This window comes from Corvus brachyrhynchos, unplaced genomic scaffold (assembly GCF_000691975.1).
Source record: "Corvus brachyrhynchos isolate BGI_N302 unplaced genomic scaffold, ASM69197v1 scaffold220, whole genome shotgun sequence".
In the NCBI taxonomy this organism is placed as follows: domain Eukaryota; kingdom Metazoa; phylum Chordata; class Aves; order Passeriformes; family Corvidae; genus Corvus; species Corvus brachyrhynchos.
This window is the reverse complement of record NW_008236209.1, coordinates 7,196,268-7,211,862: the sequence shown is the minus strand read 5'-3', so window position 1 is coordinate 7,211,862 and position 15,595 is coordinate 7,196,268. Positions and strand designations below refer to the sequence as shown.

General features: G+C 49.1%; 1 long non-coding RNA gene across 1 annotated transcript in view; it reads left to right on the top strand.

Moving 5' to 3' along the window:
• The first annotated feature begins 15,265 nt into the window (after positions 1 to 15,265).
• The window catches only part of LOC108448851, a 15,908-nt gene continuing 15,578 nt past the window's right edge, over positions 15,266 to 15,595 (top strand). The window contains exon 1 of the long non-coding RNA XR_001864893.1: positions 15,266 to 15,434. This is a non-coding gene — a long non-coding RNA (uncharacterized LOC108448851). The remainder of the gene's footprint in view (positions 15,435 to 15,595) is intronic.

Genomic DNA, 15,595 nt, shown 5'->3' with positions numbered 1-15,595 from the left:
GCAGCGGGTGCCTAGAGCGCCCGGGGGAGGATTCACCTGCCCCCGGCCCGGGGCCGTGAGCCGGGACCGCCGCGCCTCCGCAGCCGCTGAAAGCCGCGTGCAGGGAAAAAACTCAGTTAGGGAAAAAGTAAACAGATGTATGTAAAACACGAAAGCTGCACGGGAGCGGTGGGGATGCTCAGCTTCGCCTTTCGTGCAACCCGGCTCGTTCCGCTGCCTCTTCCGTCGGCGATTTATGGCCCCTTATAACCCAGCCGGAAAAGGGAGGATGCTTTTCCAGCCCTGATGTCTTGTTATTCGGTGTGTGACCTGTCCATGCACTGAGACTACAAATCGTTCTCTTTTTTCCCGATTACTGTGATACTAAGTTCTCCACAAACACTGTTTCTCAGACTGCGTTTCTCCGACCTGCAGACTCTGGAGATGTTCCCCCGTGTTCCCACGTGTAGCCGGCAGAGCTGTATAACCTGACCGGAGTCACACAGGAGCAATGGGAGCAGGATTTCGGAGCCCACAGTGCACATCCTGGGTGAGGGATGGCACCACGACACGCTCGAAGGGAGGATGGGTTGTTTGGAGACATGGTTTTCCGGAGGCTTTTAAATGTGAAGTCAGAACTTGGGAGGATGGTGATTTGTGCCGGTGGGGAGCCTGGCAAGCTGAGGCCTGGGAAAAGTGACGCTGAGGCAAAATGTTCCCTTCCAAAAGGAAAACCTGGATCTGGTGGTCAGAAACTTGCAGGTTTGTCACATTCATCATTGAATGTGAAGGCTAAACCTGCCAAGTCTCTTGTTGGCCTGGTGGGTTTGTAATCTTCCTGCAGTTTTTATTTCTACCCCCACCCCAAACAGCAAAAAACCCCTCCGAACCCTGTTGCTAAATAATTGCTCTGTTCTCACAGGTGAGCAGTGAAGCTCAATTAATTCTGCTTTGTGAAGCGCTTCTGATCCTCTGATGGAAACATGTAGGGGCAAAACACTTTTATTTTGCAACTTGCAAAGGCTGATAAGAGTGATGAAAACAGAAGAACCTCACCACTGAGGGGGATTACAGCCCCACGCTTTTTCCACTTGAGATCTTAGAAATGAGTTGATGGCTGCTGCTTTTCATTTAGAAGGGTTTTTCCCCCTCTTTTGAAAGAAACGCAATCACTACCAAGTATTCTAGAGGGACTTCATCTTTAAACAAATAATGTTTGTCTTGTTGGGTGTGCACTATTATTTTCTTAATTATTCCTGGATTTCTGCCTGTTCCACCAAGAGTTTTCTCAGATGGCAGAAACAATTGGTCCTTTTTTATTACGCTATAGCAAAAAGTATCCCTAATAAAAAGACTCTGTACATCCCATAAACTCAAATGGGACATGTTTTGCCAACAATCACACCTCTTCATTGAGGCATCTTATATGCTGCTTGCCTTTTTTTTTTTTTGGTTTTTTTTACTTTGTTTCCACATTACTATTGTTTACTACTCAGCCTCACTGGCTGGCTGAGTCTTGGTGCCAAAACGAAACGAATCGAGTCGTTTATTTAGCACCAGAGCCCTCCCACTCACCCTTAGCATGTATGTTGAGATCTCAGCAGATGTGGTAGGGAATGAATGGGCAAAGAGATTCACCTACACAGAATCACATCTACTTGTGGGTGGCCTCTAATTAACTTGGCTTCCAGGCTTTGCTGCAAGGTAGATGGGTTAGAAAGTCTGGCCAGTAGTCATCTGGTTGAATCATACCTATTCTATGGAGAACATAATTGTGTAGCTGCGTCTGACTCCCACCCTTGTGAGAACTAATTAAAAATATAAAAAAAGTGCCCCACACTTATTGGAAGTCAAATATAAATGTCAGCGTTTCAGATGAAATGGTATCTCGGGAGGCTCCTGCACATTTAATCAGATGGTTGCGCCGTGTATATCATAGCCTCAAAAGCTGCAGTGAGGACCATGAAAGGCACTGGCTTAACATCAGCAAAAGTGTTTGCCAAGCTTGGATTATGTCACTGCTTTATGATCTTGCTTTGTAAAGGGAGAATACTCTTGGGGAGAAAGGACTCGGCATGCCAGATCTACAGCGAGAGCAAGGAATGAATGCTGCTCACAGAGACCGGGGGGAGGGCAAGGAATTCTGTTTGCTGGGATATTTTTGCAGATGGATGCTGTGCAGTTGCTGCCTCCAAGCAGAGATGTGCCCCACGGATCACTGAGGCTAGAAGCAAAAATCCCAAAATACGCCAGCAGAGTTGTTTACTGCTTGCCCTCCCACAGACACACCTGTGGGGGCCCTGCCTGGATCCTGTTCGTCACCATCCCCCAGCTCTCAGGGCATCACTGTCACACTCCAGGGAATGTGGAGATACTCTGAGGCCCACTGGGTTTCCCTTGCCTCGGGATACAGACACCCAGCCAGGCTGGGGCTTGTCAGACACTCAGAATGTGATGCCCTTGCAGAGGTGGCAGCCATGGAACTGGTTAAAAAAAATAAACATCCCTCACCACACATCTGAAATGTGGCCTGCTGAGATGCTTCTTCTCTCTGTCACAGGGGTGGGCTGTGGCCACTCCTTCCGTGCTGCAGGCTAGTGCTAAAGGCAGGAAACTCTTTGAGGAGACCAGTTCTGTTTGTCCAGCACCAGCCTAGATGCTGGGCTTGCATCTGCTGTCTGTGAGTAGAAGGAGAACAAAGAAAAAAAGCTTGGAGGTTATGTGCCCTTTGAGGAGGGCTGTTGGTGGGACAAGTGACGTTGGAGGGCACAAACAGCTCAAGAGAAACACCTCTTCAAAAGCAGCCCCTGGGGTCCGAGAGCTGTTCGGCCTACGCTGCGCTTGCTTTCCTGTTGCAGCAAGAGCCTTGTGCAGCCCCTGCTCCCCGCCTGCCTTGCTGCTGGAGCATCCTGCCCAGCCTGGAATCTTTCCATTGCTACCAGGCTAATAAACTCTGCTGCTTCTGGATGAGTGTCTGGCCAGCCCCTAACTGCATCCTAACAGTGGGGCTTAGCATGGGAAAGGAGGTCCCTGTGTCTGCAGAGGCAGTGTGGGGCACAGGGAGTGCAGGTGGACAGCCTGGGGTGCCTGGGATAGTGGAAAGGACCAGGTATGGGTACACATGGCGACAGCACTTTGTGTTTCCCAATGAGCAGAACAGGGATCCTGGTGTGCAGAATGGGGACCAGGGTCTTTTATTTATTGCATTACCCCTCCAGCACAGTAAACTGCCTCATCTTGAGCTCTGACTTCTGCACTAACCCTTCCTCCAACCTTTCAGTCCCTTGTGACCAGACTGAACAGTGGGTTAGTGCTTGGTTTCTTTCCATGTCTCCTTCATCTGTCCTTGTGCACCAGCCCTGGTGTTCTGCAATTCCCCCAGCTCTGCATGTGGTGTGACAGTCCCAGCCTTGGCTTCCTGGGCACCCTCAGTGCTTGCAGCCACCTCAGCCACTCTCTGCAGTGTGGAAAATGGGTGTGATGGCCATGCCAATGGGTTTTTGGCACCATCTCTTGCCTTCCCTTTGCTCAAAGAGTGCCCAGAGCACAGCACTGCCTGGACAGCGATTTCACTGCCCACCATCCAGCCTGCCAGCACAACCTTGTCATTGCAATTTGTCTCACATATCTGGTGTGTGTCGAGGATCTTGCTGAGGGCCCGTTTGCCAGGCCGTTCATGGAATCGCTCCTTGTCTGCCACGCAGAGCGGCCGGGCCTTGCTGGGTCCACACACGGCTGTGCCAGGGGCTGTGCTCTGCTCTCGAGGTGAGAACCAGCAGCATGACATTCCCTACCATCAGCCTCCTTTCTTTCACTAGAAAGGGGTTATTTTGGTAGAAAATAGCTGTTTTTTGTTGCAACACTAATTTTAAAGGATCTTTTTGTTCTTTGGAGATTAAAACCTTCAGCAGAGGCACCAGCTCCCCACTCCTCCCCTCCTTGCCTTTGCAGTTATTTGCTGTATTTATTTACTGCAAAGTTTGCTGCATTGCCTGACATTTTTTGGTTATCAAAATATTTTGATTATGTGCAGGGGAGGGGGCGGGTTGATAGCACAGCCGACATCTCGATAGAAAACTGCCTGTAAAACATTCTAACTAAATTCAGGGAGGGGAAGAGTGAGATACTCCAGCCTGTCCCAGGCAAGCCCTTGGCACTGCTGCTGTGACCTGGCTGTTCAGAGCCCGGGGTCAGCTCAGACCCATTTCCCTGTATATTTTTGGCCCTTTTGTGGGTTCTCCTCATGGATGCATCAACTACAGCAAGCACAGAGAGGAGGGTAGGGTAGAAGAGGCTGCTGCAGGATCACACCCCAAAATCACTGCACAGGTTTTCCCATGGAGTCTGAAATGGGACAGAGGCAGGATACAAAAAGCAGAGCGCAAAGGGGTGGGAGGGAAGTTGCACATCAAGGTCACTCCAGAAAGGGCTGAAGCACTTCCCACTTTTTTCTCTCTGGCAGTGAGAAGCAGAAGTGTTGCCTTTGTGGGATGACCACCAGCCTGTTGGCTGTAGCAATATCTGCTGACTTCGTCCTTGAGCAAATGCCATCAGCAGAAGATGTCCCAACTCATGAGTGAAGAGTTGCTCACATCTTGAAAGCACGTTTTGCATTTTGGTTTGAAATAGCATTGAGAATTTATCTGTTGCAGCAGCTCTCCAGCTTTTGCGTGCGAAAGTGGTAACAATTTTGAAGATCAATATTTATCGGCACACAAAGATTTTGTCTTTTCCTGCAATTGTTCTGTATCTAAACAAGCTCTTCTGACTTCCCCAAAGCCAGCACATTTAAAACTTTTTCTGACTTGCGTTACCAAACCTGCAATTTGTCATTGATACAGTATTCTGTCAGAAATGCAGCGCTGTGGGCATGTACATATAAATATTGTGCTCTCTTGGCAAAGCAAAATGTCATGATAGGATAATGTGTTATTTAATACAGAGCTGTAGATTAGACAAGGATATTTGCAATACAAACCAGTCCCAACATCAGACACTTGCAAAAGTCCTTGTTATGCTGATACTGTAGGAAAACATATTTCTAGCTGAATATTTTATGTATTGTGCTCCATGAGCATCCCATGGACCTCTGCCATATGACACATAGTCTTAAATTATACTGTCCAAGAGCCATTCTGTACAATTCAAGGCAATAGCCCCAGGAGGAACCCCTTAGACATGCAAGGAGTGTGTGAAATGGTAGGTTAGTGGTTGTCTTTAGATGCCCTTGGCCCTCCTCCTAGGAAGGACAGTCTGGCTCCTGGCTTTTTACCTGGAAGATGTATTAATTCCAACAGGCTAGGTCCTAGAATGGTCCAAACAAAACCCAAGCAGCAAAGCCGTGCATCTCAGAGAGATGGGCTGGGCTCGTGCAGGACAGGAACAAGGGTCCAACTGCTGGGGAGAGCCCAGCACACCAGTCCCAACCTCTCTGATGGCTGGCGTTTCCCTGGTTTCCTGCCCTGGGAAGGAATGGAAAGGCTTTGGGAAGTGTCACTGTGGCTCTCCAGCCCAAGACCACTTGCTTTGGTGGCTCTTGGACCCTCGCTTAGGGAAAGTTTATCTCAGGGGCTTTTGAGGGACCCAGCTCCCGTAGAGATTTTGATTGCTTTTGAAAATCTGAAGTTTTGTTGATGACACTCCTGGAGACTGACATTTTTCTGAAGCAAAGTGTTGCTTTCTAATGAGGCATTTTCAATCTGGGATAGCCATTTTGTGCTGATCCCAGCTGCTTGTGCTGTGTTCCAAGGAGGGGAAGGAAATTATGGCACTGGGTGTGCAGGTTGGCTGTGCTCCCGTCATCCTATTAGCAGAGTTTTAACAGGAAGACAAGCATTGCTCCTGGGGATATACATTAATTAAGTTTCTATATGGCCAAGGCACAATATACCTTTACACAAGCTTTTTACCCTAAATTGCTCAGGGTTTTTTAATTACTCAATTACCTTGAATTGCACCTGCTGTACAACAGAGTGTTTTTCCCTCTGAGGAGAAGGATGAAGAATTGTTGCTCATACCCTGCCATTAGTGCTGGCAGAGCTCACTGGGAGACACTTTGCTCACATCTTCCCTTCTTTTATGTGCTTTTTATCTCATGGTGCCTCCGACTAGCACAGAGGCTTTAGGGATGAATCTGGAATTTAAACCCATGCAGGATCTGACTTTCTGTGTAAAACTGCAGGTTTGCTCCAGGAATTAATTCAGCAATGCAAAGTGCAGAAGCAACATTAAAACAGGCTTCAAATTGTATTTCTCATATTGTCCTGGGTGCAAAGAGATGTTGTGTGAGCAGGAGGCCAAAACATATATGGAGAGTGACTGCACCACATGCTGCTTTGCAAATTCACGTACAATTGTGTCTTTTGGGACAGAATACCAGGCACTGAGCTGCCACATCTGGCCCAATTCCAGTGAAATCTGTTAAGAGATTTATGCTTGCCATTGAAAATGCAAACTGTAGCATTATTTGTAGAGAAAGAAGTATATGTGTGTGTGTGTGTGTATGTGTTTCACATCATCACTGGACACTATCACTAGAAAGCTGCAGTCATCCTTGGGGCTTCCCCTGTGTCTGTACCTGTGACCCACTCTGGCTTGTGTGACACTGCAGGTGTCCTGAGCACTGTGTGCTGGGGAAGGATGCAACAGCCTGGGGAAATGAAGGAAAGTCCTGCCCTGCACCCAGTCAAGGGGCAGCTAGCAGATGCATCTTGTGACCCCCCAGACCCCAGGGCCTGACACCACAGAAATCCCCTGCAGGGATGGCTGCAGGTGCTGGGAAAGGTGAGAGAGGAGAAAAAGTGTGAGAAAGGGAAGGGACAGCAAAACCAGTCTAGCCCAAAAAGCAGAACACCAAAATGAGACCACCCAGAATATGTCTAATTAGTACCTTTCCTAAATTAGTACTTCTCTCTGCTCGTCATTCATTAATTTTTCTCCTTCATGAAATGTGAAGTCTAGTGGGTGTGATAAAGCTCCCCTGGGGAACAGGGGAAGGGTATGCAAGCAGTGAGTGGGCAGTACCTCCAGGCTGCCCAAGGGATGGGGTGCAGGATCAGGCCCCATGCCAGACCTAAAGCCTGTCCTGCTGGGAATGGATCTGTTTTTGAATGGTGCTGGTGGGGGGAACCTGACCAGGTGTGAGGGGGCAGAGCAGAGCTCTCTGCAGAAATGCACATCTACATACAAGCACTCTGCATGGCAGAATCCCCATCCACCCTGAAAGCTGCACAGCTTGAAAAGTGTGTGCAGTTGTGTTTGTCCAACATTATTTATTTCAGTGGGTGCTGAAAACTGCAAGAAATAATTAGTGTCTTTTAATGGAGGTGGCATGGAGAGTGTCTTGTGGGGCATCTCCTGTTGCTGCTCCCTGACTACAGCCTGGGAGAGCAGTGGGAGACCCATGGCTGCATGGCAGTCATTGGCTTCCAAGATTTGCTCAGCCTTTCCCAGGAAGCCCATCACCCAGGCAGACAAGTGCACTGCATTGTCCTGAGTGTCCCAGCTTCATGGGAGCACACGAAGGGGGCAGGAGCCACAGAAACCCAGCAGAGGAGGGCTGTGTAACCCACAGAGGGAAGCTGAGGAGGAAAGGAAAGTGACCTCCCTTTTGTTTTGCAGACTGATTTGTGATTTGGGAGAGTCAGTGATGAGACAGGCTATTGAAGCTGCTGCCTTTTAGTTTAGTATTTTGCACTGACTACATCTAACAAAATATTCTAATAAAAAAATAACTATTTTTGAATCTTGCGTCTGGGAAAAAAAATCTACATTTCTGTACTCCTTGCAGGAAAGAAATCCAATTTTGTTTGCGAGAAATTTCATCCTCTTGGTGAAAATACCTAACTGTAAAGAGACAGAGAAGAAGCCCAAATTAATTTCATGATGTCAGTAAATGATACCGTGAATTGGGAAATCCACGAGTTTCACTGAAACCAGTCACGTTTTCCATCTCCCTCTGCCTCCCATCTGCTTCAAAACACTTAGTTCAGTCTTGAGCCTGGAGGAGTGCAGAGGTAGCTAAATATTTCCACATCTGGTTTGGGGAAGATTTGGAAAAATAATTTGGCTTCAGAATTAACAACAGCAATGGAGCTTATGTGTGTCTCTCAGTATATGGCAATATATTGCAGAGTTTCTCCTTGAGCACATTTGTGCCAGGCTGCCTCACTTGGTGTTACCTACTCACCTATTCCTTGGAGAGGAATGTTTGCCACCTCCCTGAGAGACAACAGTGCTATTCTCAACCATGGGAAAACTTTTTCATTTTAGCAGCCTCTGGTTGGGAAGGTTTCACTGTCTGAGCCCTGCTTCTTCTGTGCTTTTACTTACTTTGCCTTTGTGGTTTCATGCACTGAAACGATATCAGCTGTCCATGATACCAAGGAAAATTAACATGGGAGAGAGCTACATGTGTTTAACTGTTTGTTTGCACCCAGAAAAATGCTCCCAGTAAGCAGATGGATCAGTTTTGAAAGATGAGGGATTTCTTTACGGAAATTTTTTTGCCTAAAGATCTGTACAAAGTGAAAGGGTCAATGATGATGCTTCACCTGGAGAATGCCCCATGCTGTAGAACACCAGTTGTGCCTGTCTGCTCCTCTATGGCTCTGCAGCAGTCAGTTGGATGTGGAGTTTCACCTCCTCTCAGGCAAGGACCAACCTGCAAAATGCAGAAGCAGCTGGTTCCTTTTAGCAGCACTGCTCGGGGTCACAGTGGCTGCCTGCATTGATGGGTGGCTGTTCTCTGCCAGTGGTGCCAGTGCAGAGCAGGACACCCTAGAGGGACTTGGGGTGTGAGGCAGTGGTTAGATGGGAGTAGCCCTGTGATGTGACGAAACCAACTGTGAGCTCTGCATGAGACAAAATGTCTGTGGGGCATCACCTAGCACTTGCAGCTGATGTTGGCAGAAGCACCAGCAGCTCCCCCCAAAAGGTCTTCAACAGAGTGCCCTGTGGCCAAATGGGTGCCTTGGGGCTGGGGAGAAGCAGCAGCTCATGGTGCTGGTCACCCCTGGGGACCAGCTGCATCAATGAAAGGAGCTGAGACCTACTGAAACTTCTGTACAGGTTTTGTTTTCTCCAGCAGTCACAGTTAACAAACTGGAGCCAGCACTCACCTCCTCTCTGCTGCCTCTGCCGTCCCCCTGGGAGGGCGGTGGGCAGGGAGCCACCGCGCTCAGGAAGAGCCTTTGTTGCAGGCTCAGCCATTGAATTCAGTGACTTTCAGAGAACCCCACACTTTTTTAAAGATTTCTTGTTTGCTCTGGAAAGCAGCTCTGAAATGCCGAGTCTGCACCCCCTGAACAGCAACATGCACTGGTTGGGAGCTGCCTGTTGCCTGCAGAGAAGACTGGACTTGGATACTGCATCAAGTTGCCTGGATTTTGGGGTGGTGGTGGTAGAGTGAAGCATGTGCCCAGCACAGCCTCCACAGTCAGTGATGCACAATGGGTCACTGTGGCTTCCAGGGTGCAGTGGCAGTGCTGGGCAGGAGGAGAAGGCTGTGTGAGAAGGATAATAGCATTCTTTTTGTTGTTGTTCAGCTCACATCCTCTTCCTTACTCCTTGCTTTGGAGCTCCCTTTCGTGCTGGGCTGCTTCTGGGGCACAGTGAGTTTTAACTTGCTTGGGGCGGGTATTTCCTCCTTTGCTAAGCAGTAACTCCTGTCTGAGTCCCAAGAACATCAGGGATACGACCACCCCATGGCAGTGAGTGGGGGAGCTGGACATCAGTGCATGGACAGGGATGGGGACACAGCACTTTGAGCTAGGAGGGCTGGCTGTGCAGCAGCCTCCCGTGCTGGGTGACCCTCTGAGATGTCTGCCTGAGACGAGGCAGCCTGAGCCATAACTGAGTTTTTATGGGGCCTTGGAGAAGGTGTCTTGGCAGCTGCCATTTGCGCCGTGCAGAGAGCAGCTCCCCCACCTCCGTCCCTCGTTGGCAATAACCACTTAGAAAGCAGCCTTAAAACAACAACCAGCTTTCTAATAAAGCTGGCAAGTACTGCTGAGACAGAGAGCACAGGAGAACCCCATGCAGTCCTGGAGCACAGCCTGCAAACCAGACCTTGCAGCACGATGTCCTGGCCCAATTTGGTGTGTTCTTGTCCCCTTCAGCAAGCCGGTGTCTGGTGGCTACTGTGCCGAGCTGCAGCCTTTACTCCATGCTGGTGTCCTCCATCTCTGCTGATGGCAGGTTGGTGACCAGCTGTATCTGTGCAATGTCGGAGCAGGGTACGTCATCTCTGACAGTGGTGACACCACGAGGGCAAGCTGTGGAGGTGTTGGTGCAAAAAGCCGCCCAGTGTGTTTGTACAGAACTGGGCTGATAAATCCGGTGTCCTCTCTGTGCCCGTGTGACTTCAATACCGTGATCGTTGCAGCCCCAGTCCAGTCTTTGCCGTCTTCTTTATACCCGTGTCTTGTAGTATCACTCCCCAGAGCATGTTTCAAAGTTTTTATTTTGGACGTGCGGATCCTGGATCCTGGCATGCCCTGCTTGGAGCAGTCCCAGCAGCACCGTCTGTCCGGCTGGCACGGGACCTATCCTTTGCTGCAGGCTCGCTCGGAGACACGCTTAGGGTGCTCCTGGTCCTGGGGAGCAGAGGGCGAAACATAGGGGCTTGGGGTGCCGAGCGCAGCGGAATCTGCGCGGGAGCGGTGCGAGAGCGGTGCGGAGCGGAGCGGGAATGGTGCGGAGCAATGCGGGAACGGCGCCGGGCTGAGGACCAGCAGAGGGAGCACAAGAGTGCAAAACACCCCACCGGGAAGCCGGGGAGACGAGGGCTCCGGCTGCGCTGGTGTGCGCTGGTGCAGTGTGGGCCCCACGGCTGTTCTGCCGTGCGGGCGAGACCTCGCTGCCCCATCCCAGAGCCGCGGGGCTCCCCGGAGGGACCGATAGGGAAAGGTCCGGGTGTCGCAGGCAGCCTTCAATGCCCTGGCTGTCCATCAGCAGCCCCCGAGCCACTTTATCCGGTGAGAGATGCCGAGATAACAGGTCCTGCAGTCAGGACACAGCCTGTGAGGACAGTCTTCATCCCTCCGCATGGCCGAAGTTCTGCAGTGACTTTGCGGCCTCATCAGGTCACATTTTAATTCATATTTCTCCGTCCCCTGAAACTGAGTCCCTCTCCTCACACTGCTGGAGCAAGCAAACCCCTGGCTGGGGCCCAAGAGCAGGACAGTGGGTGCGAGCAGTGCCCCAAAGTGCTAGGCTGCCTGCCAGGCCCTGCAAAGGGGCTTTCAGCACCTCCAAGCTCGACTTGCTTTTGGAGTTCACTGTGAAAAAGACACCGTGACAAACCCCGGAGGGTTAGTTTTGGCGGAAAACTATATTTGAAAGAAAACAGAGCAGCCATCCTGTTGCAGTCAAAGGAGCTTGTGATATCCCTGCTGCAGCTCAGTGCTGCCTTTCTCGCTGTCTTTTCTCCCAGAGGCAAAGATGCCATGAGACTCTGGTTAACACCAGGTTATTCACATGGGGGTATCTGCTCACACATTTAGTGTCCACAGCCTGCTTGTCCTCATCAAATAGATCTCCAGCTGTATAAGCAATGCAATGACCCACCTGGGACCTCCTTCAGCACCCTGTGAAGGGCAGTGGCAGCAGGACAGGTCCCTGCACTGAATAGGCTCTACCAGGCCAGGGGATCACAAAGTAAAAAGACAAATAATTTGCAGCACATCACTGCTGGTGGTGAGGTATCAAGGGCTGGTTTTGCCAAGAAGAGTTGAATTCCACCTGGGAGGAATTCATTCCTTGCCTGTGCTAATATTAAAAGCGTGCTGGATGGTTTAATTTTAGGCCCGGTTATCTTTCTCACCACAGAGTTTAAACACAATTGCATGGCAGGATGTCTGCAGAGGTCAGATGGGAATAATAGAGGTGTTAGTCACTCCAGAAAAGGCATTAAATCGTGCTGGGCAGTTTTCACAGTTACTTCTGGTGCTGCCGCAGGGAGAACCCCCAGGTCTTGTCTAGCAAAGCTTCAGCATTTTTTTAGGGAAGTATAGCCAGAATTTTTTACATCTTCATCTGTGTTTCATAGCAGAGCAGTGTGTCCGTGTTGCAGCTGCCGTGGGGACTGTCCTGCTGGCGTCCAGGCGCCAAGGGAGGGTCATTGTCCCATTGTGTGGATGGGAAATGTGAGCGCAAGGATGCAGAGCTCTGCTTGGAGGCTCCGAGCTCAAGTCTCTGGGGGCCTCGGCCTGAGCTTTAACTACAAAACCATCTTGCACAGTCTTCCATGTGCTGAGCAAAGCATTTCAAAGCATCCGCCTCTCTGCTCATGACCCTTTGTAAGCAGCTTCCCTGCACTTGTTGCAGGCTGTCCCTCTGGAAACCCAGCCATTCTCTCCAGCTTAGGCAGCAGCATGGATAAACCTCTGTTACAAAAGCTTGAGCCCCAGCCAGATTTCCCAGAGACCAGCCAAACTCCAGCAGAGCAGAGACAGTTCTGGCTTGTCCCAGCACTGGTGCCCAGCTCCAAACCCCAGGGGCTGGTCCCTGGGCTGTGGGCACAGGTGCCACCATACATGAGGTCCATGAAGTCACAGTGACTTCAGGACCAAAGGACCTCCTGGGCTCAAGCTGTGGAGCAAAGAGTGCATCTGCCTCAAGCCACCACAGAGGAAAGGGACCAAGCAAACGCCAGTGGAAGGGAATGGCAGTTTTGGAAATGTGTGAGTCACGCTGGGGTCTGACATTCCTGATGAAGAGGCTGAGATATGCAGGCTGTGCTGGCTTCCTTGGTGGGTGACAGGGTTCTGGTGGGTGCATCCTCGCAGGGCCCAGCCCCACCACTCCAGGGCATCCAGACACACAAGAGCAATTGTGGCTTACTCACTGCTGGGCAATGAACACTGAATGTTGGGCCTGAATATTGTTGTGGATTTCAATAGAAAGTGCTTTCAGATTGAAATGACCTCGATTAGAGCTGGTTGAAGAATTTGTTGCGAATAAGGTTCTGTGCAAAGTTTGTCATTTTCATGTTCATTGTGTAATAATTGGTGATTACATTTTTTCCAGTATTTATCCTGTGCTGATCTTGGCATCAGCCTGAAATGCCAGCAGTGCAATGACAAGAGACAGCACCCATGCCAACATCCATGCAAGCATCCATGCCAGCTCAGGCATTACTTGCTTTCTATATGTCAGGGACATCAAGCAACCCAGAACTGCCTCCCCCTCAGAAACATACAGTCCACTGGTGCTCATTTGGCTATTTTTAACTTGATTAAGGGCTCTGCAAGTTCCCCTTGGGGGAACGGATGCAAATGGGGAGATGCATCTGTCAGGCCTGTGCATGCTGTGAACAAAAACTTTCTGTAAACATGTATTCCCATGTAAACCAATTTATTCCCCAGTTTATTCAGCTTTCCTTTCCATCATTATGGGATTATGGTTTTAGTAATAAAAATGAGGATGAATAGTCCCTGATAGCTACACTGACAATTTACAGAAGCAGAATTTCTTGCCTTCTATGCAATTTCTGGCAGAAATGTAACACAGAATTACTTAACAAAATAATAATAAGTATCAGTCGTTATTCATAGAAATATAATGTAGATTTGGTTCATACTTTTACATGTGATATGAATATAAGGACACACATGGAATTGCACTGATTAAACTATAGATGCAACACTTAAGGTGGGAAAAACCTATGTGACCACCACTATGTCTTAGTCTTAAGACAGAATATGTCCAATTTTAATTGTTTGGAAGTGGGTTTTAAGTAAGTCACAAAGAAGTTTGCTTTAAACCACCACAGTCCTGTCTGTACAGGAAGTTGCATCAGTGTCTTTTAGTTGGTGCAAATCTGTGTGCAGACAAACCCTGTGTGACCTGTCCTCTTGGAGGCACATTCCAAACTCACAGCACACTGTACCTTTAGTGCTGATAGGTCAGCACCAAGAGCTAGGGCAGGAACTTAATTAAAATGGGAGATCATTAGTTTTTTTTCTGGTGATCAATGAATCCAGGACAAAAAATTTGCACTAAGTCATCAGCTGCAGTGAATTAATCACCCGGTATTTGCTGTTCTGCTTCCTCCACTGCAGCTCACTGAATAGTAGCATCCACAGGAACTTTATAGCATTTGTAAGAACTTTATGTTGTAGGTGAAATGTGATTTCTTTGAAGGATAACTATGAACTGCAATCAATAACACCGATGACTTCAAATCCTCACTCTAACTGCCATCGTGGTGGGTTGGCTAACAGGAAGACGAGCCTGTTGTTATGTGCTCAGGCTGTTGTAAAGCACCAACAGGGGCTCTGGGACCTGCTGCTGCTCTGAACCCAGCAATGCAAAGGGATAGCTCCAAGGATCCACAGGAATCAGGTGAGAAAGACGTTGCCAGAGCATCTCCAAAAGGGCATCTCCAAGGGACTGTGCTGTCAGGCGAGCTGGTGCCTTCCCAGCACAAAGAGATACAAACACAGAGCTGGAAGGTGGATTTGCAGCAGCAGAGCCCTGAAAGTAGGCTTGTCCCATGCAGGAGCAGGAGCTGAGACCCCTCTGGCTTCTCCAGCCGGAACCCAGGGGAGTCCAGCCAGCTCAGCTGTAAATGTTATTGTATATTTATAAACAAGATCAGGCTGGAGGGATGACATGGCTCTATTTACCCCAGTGGCATGCAAAAGTAAACACCCTAGATGAGCTGATCATTAATTTGCCTCCCCTGCTTTCATGCCTATGTGAATAGGAACGTTTCCCCTCGCTCCTTCGCTCTGTCTGGTTTTGTTTGCTCTATCTCCACAGGGCTGATTTAATAGCCCTTCTTGAACTCAGAGAAGGCTGTCATTTGCCTGCAGATCAAAACAATGCTGACTGCCTTACATTTGAAAAACCCCCAGTTTGTGCTTTATGATCAAGATAAAAATCCTCCTCTCAGTTTCATAAAACAGGCAGCGAAACTTTGTGTGATTCAGGACAATCCCACAAAAACCAAGGCTTTACTGAGAGCTTGGGAGCAAGCCAATTTGATGCATTAATCTCAAGAAATAAATCACATAAATAAGAGATAAGCACATGTTTCCCCCCAAGCAAATGGAGGCCACTTGGCTGTGAAAGGCGCATCCTTCTCAAATAATGAGTGGGAGACTCTAATTCTAGGCTCGCAGTCAGTGTTTCTGTAGGGGCTTGCAGGCTGTGAGCAGAGGAGTAGCTGAGCATTATCAGGCATCTGTTGAGAGGGTGTACATCTGACACAGCTCACAGAGCCAGCAGAAAAGTCAGCACAGACTATTTTCCCACCCACACACTTTCACAAGGAGTCAATGGCGCCACTACTGCGCAGGTCTTGTAAAGGGTCAAGGATTTATTTTTCTTGAGTGAGCAACCAACTTCTTTTTCCATCAGCAATAATATTTTGTGACAGCAAGGCACCATCCCTAGGATCCCAGTAGTCTCTGACCCAACAGATACTGAAACTGCAAGAACACTGCTAGGTAAGTGCCCAGCATTCGGTCATGCACAGAATGCCCCCCTTTGCACTGGGTGAGATGTCCAAGACAGACGCTGGAAAGGCAAAGAACACCTAAATTGCCACAGTAATCTTAATCCGCCTCCTTCATGTTTCATTGCATAAGCCTCAGTAATGAGGGCTTTG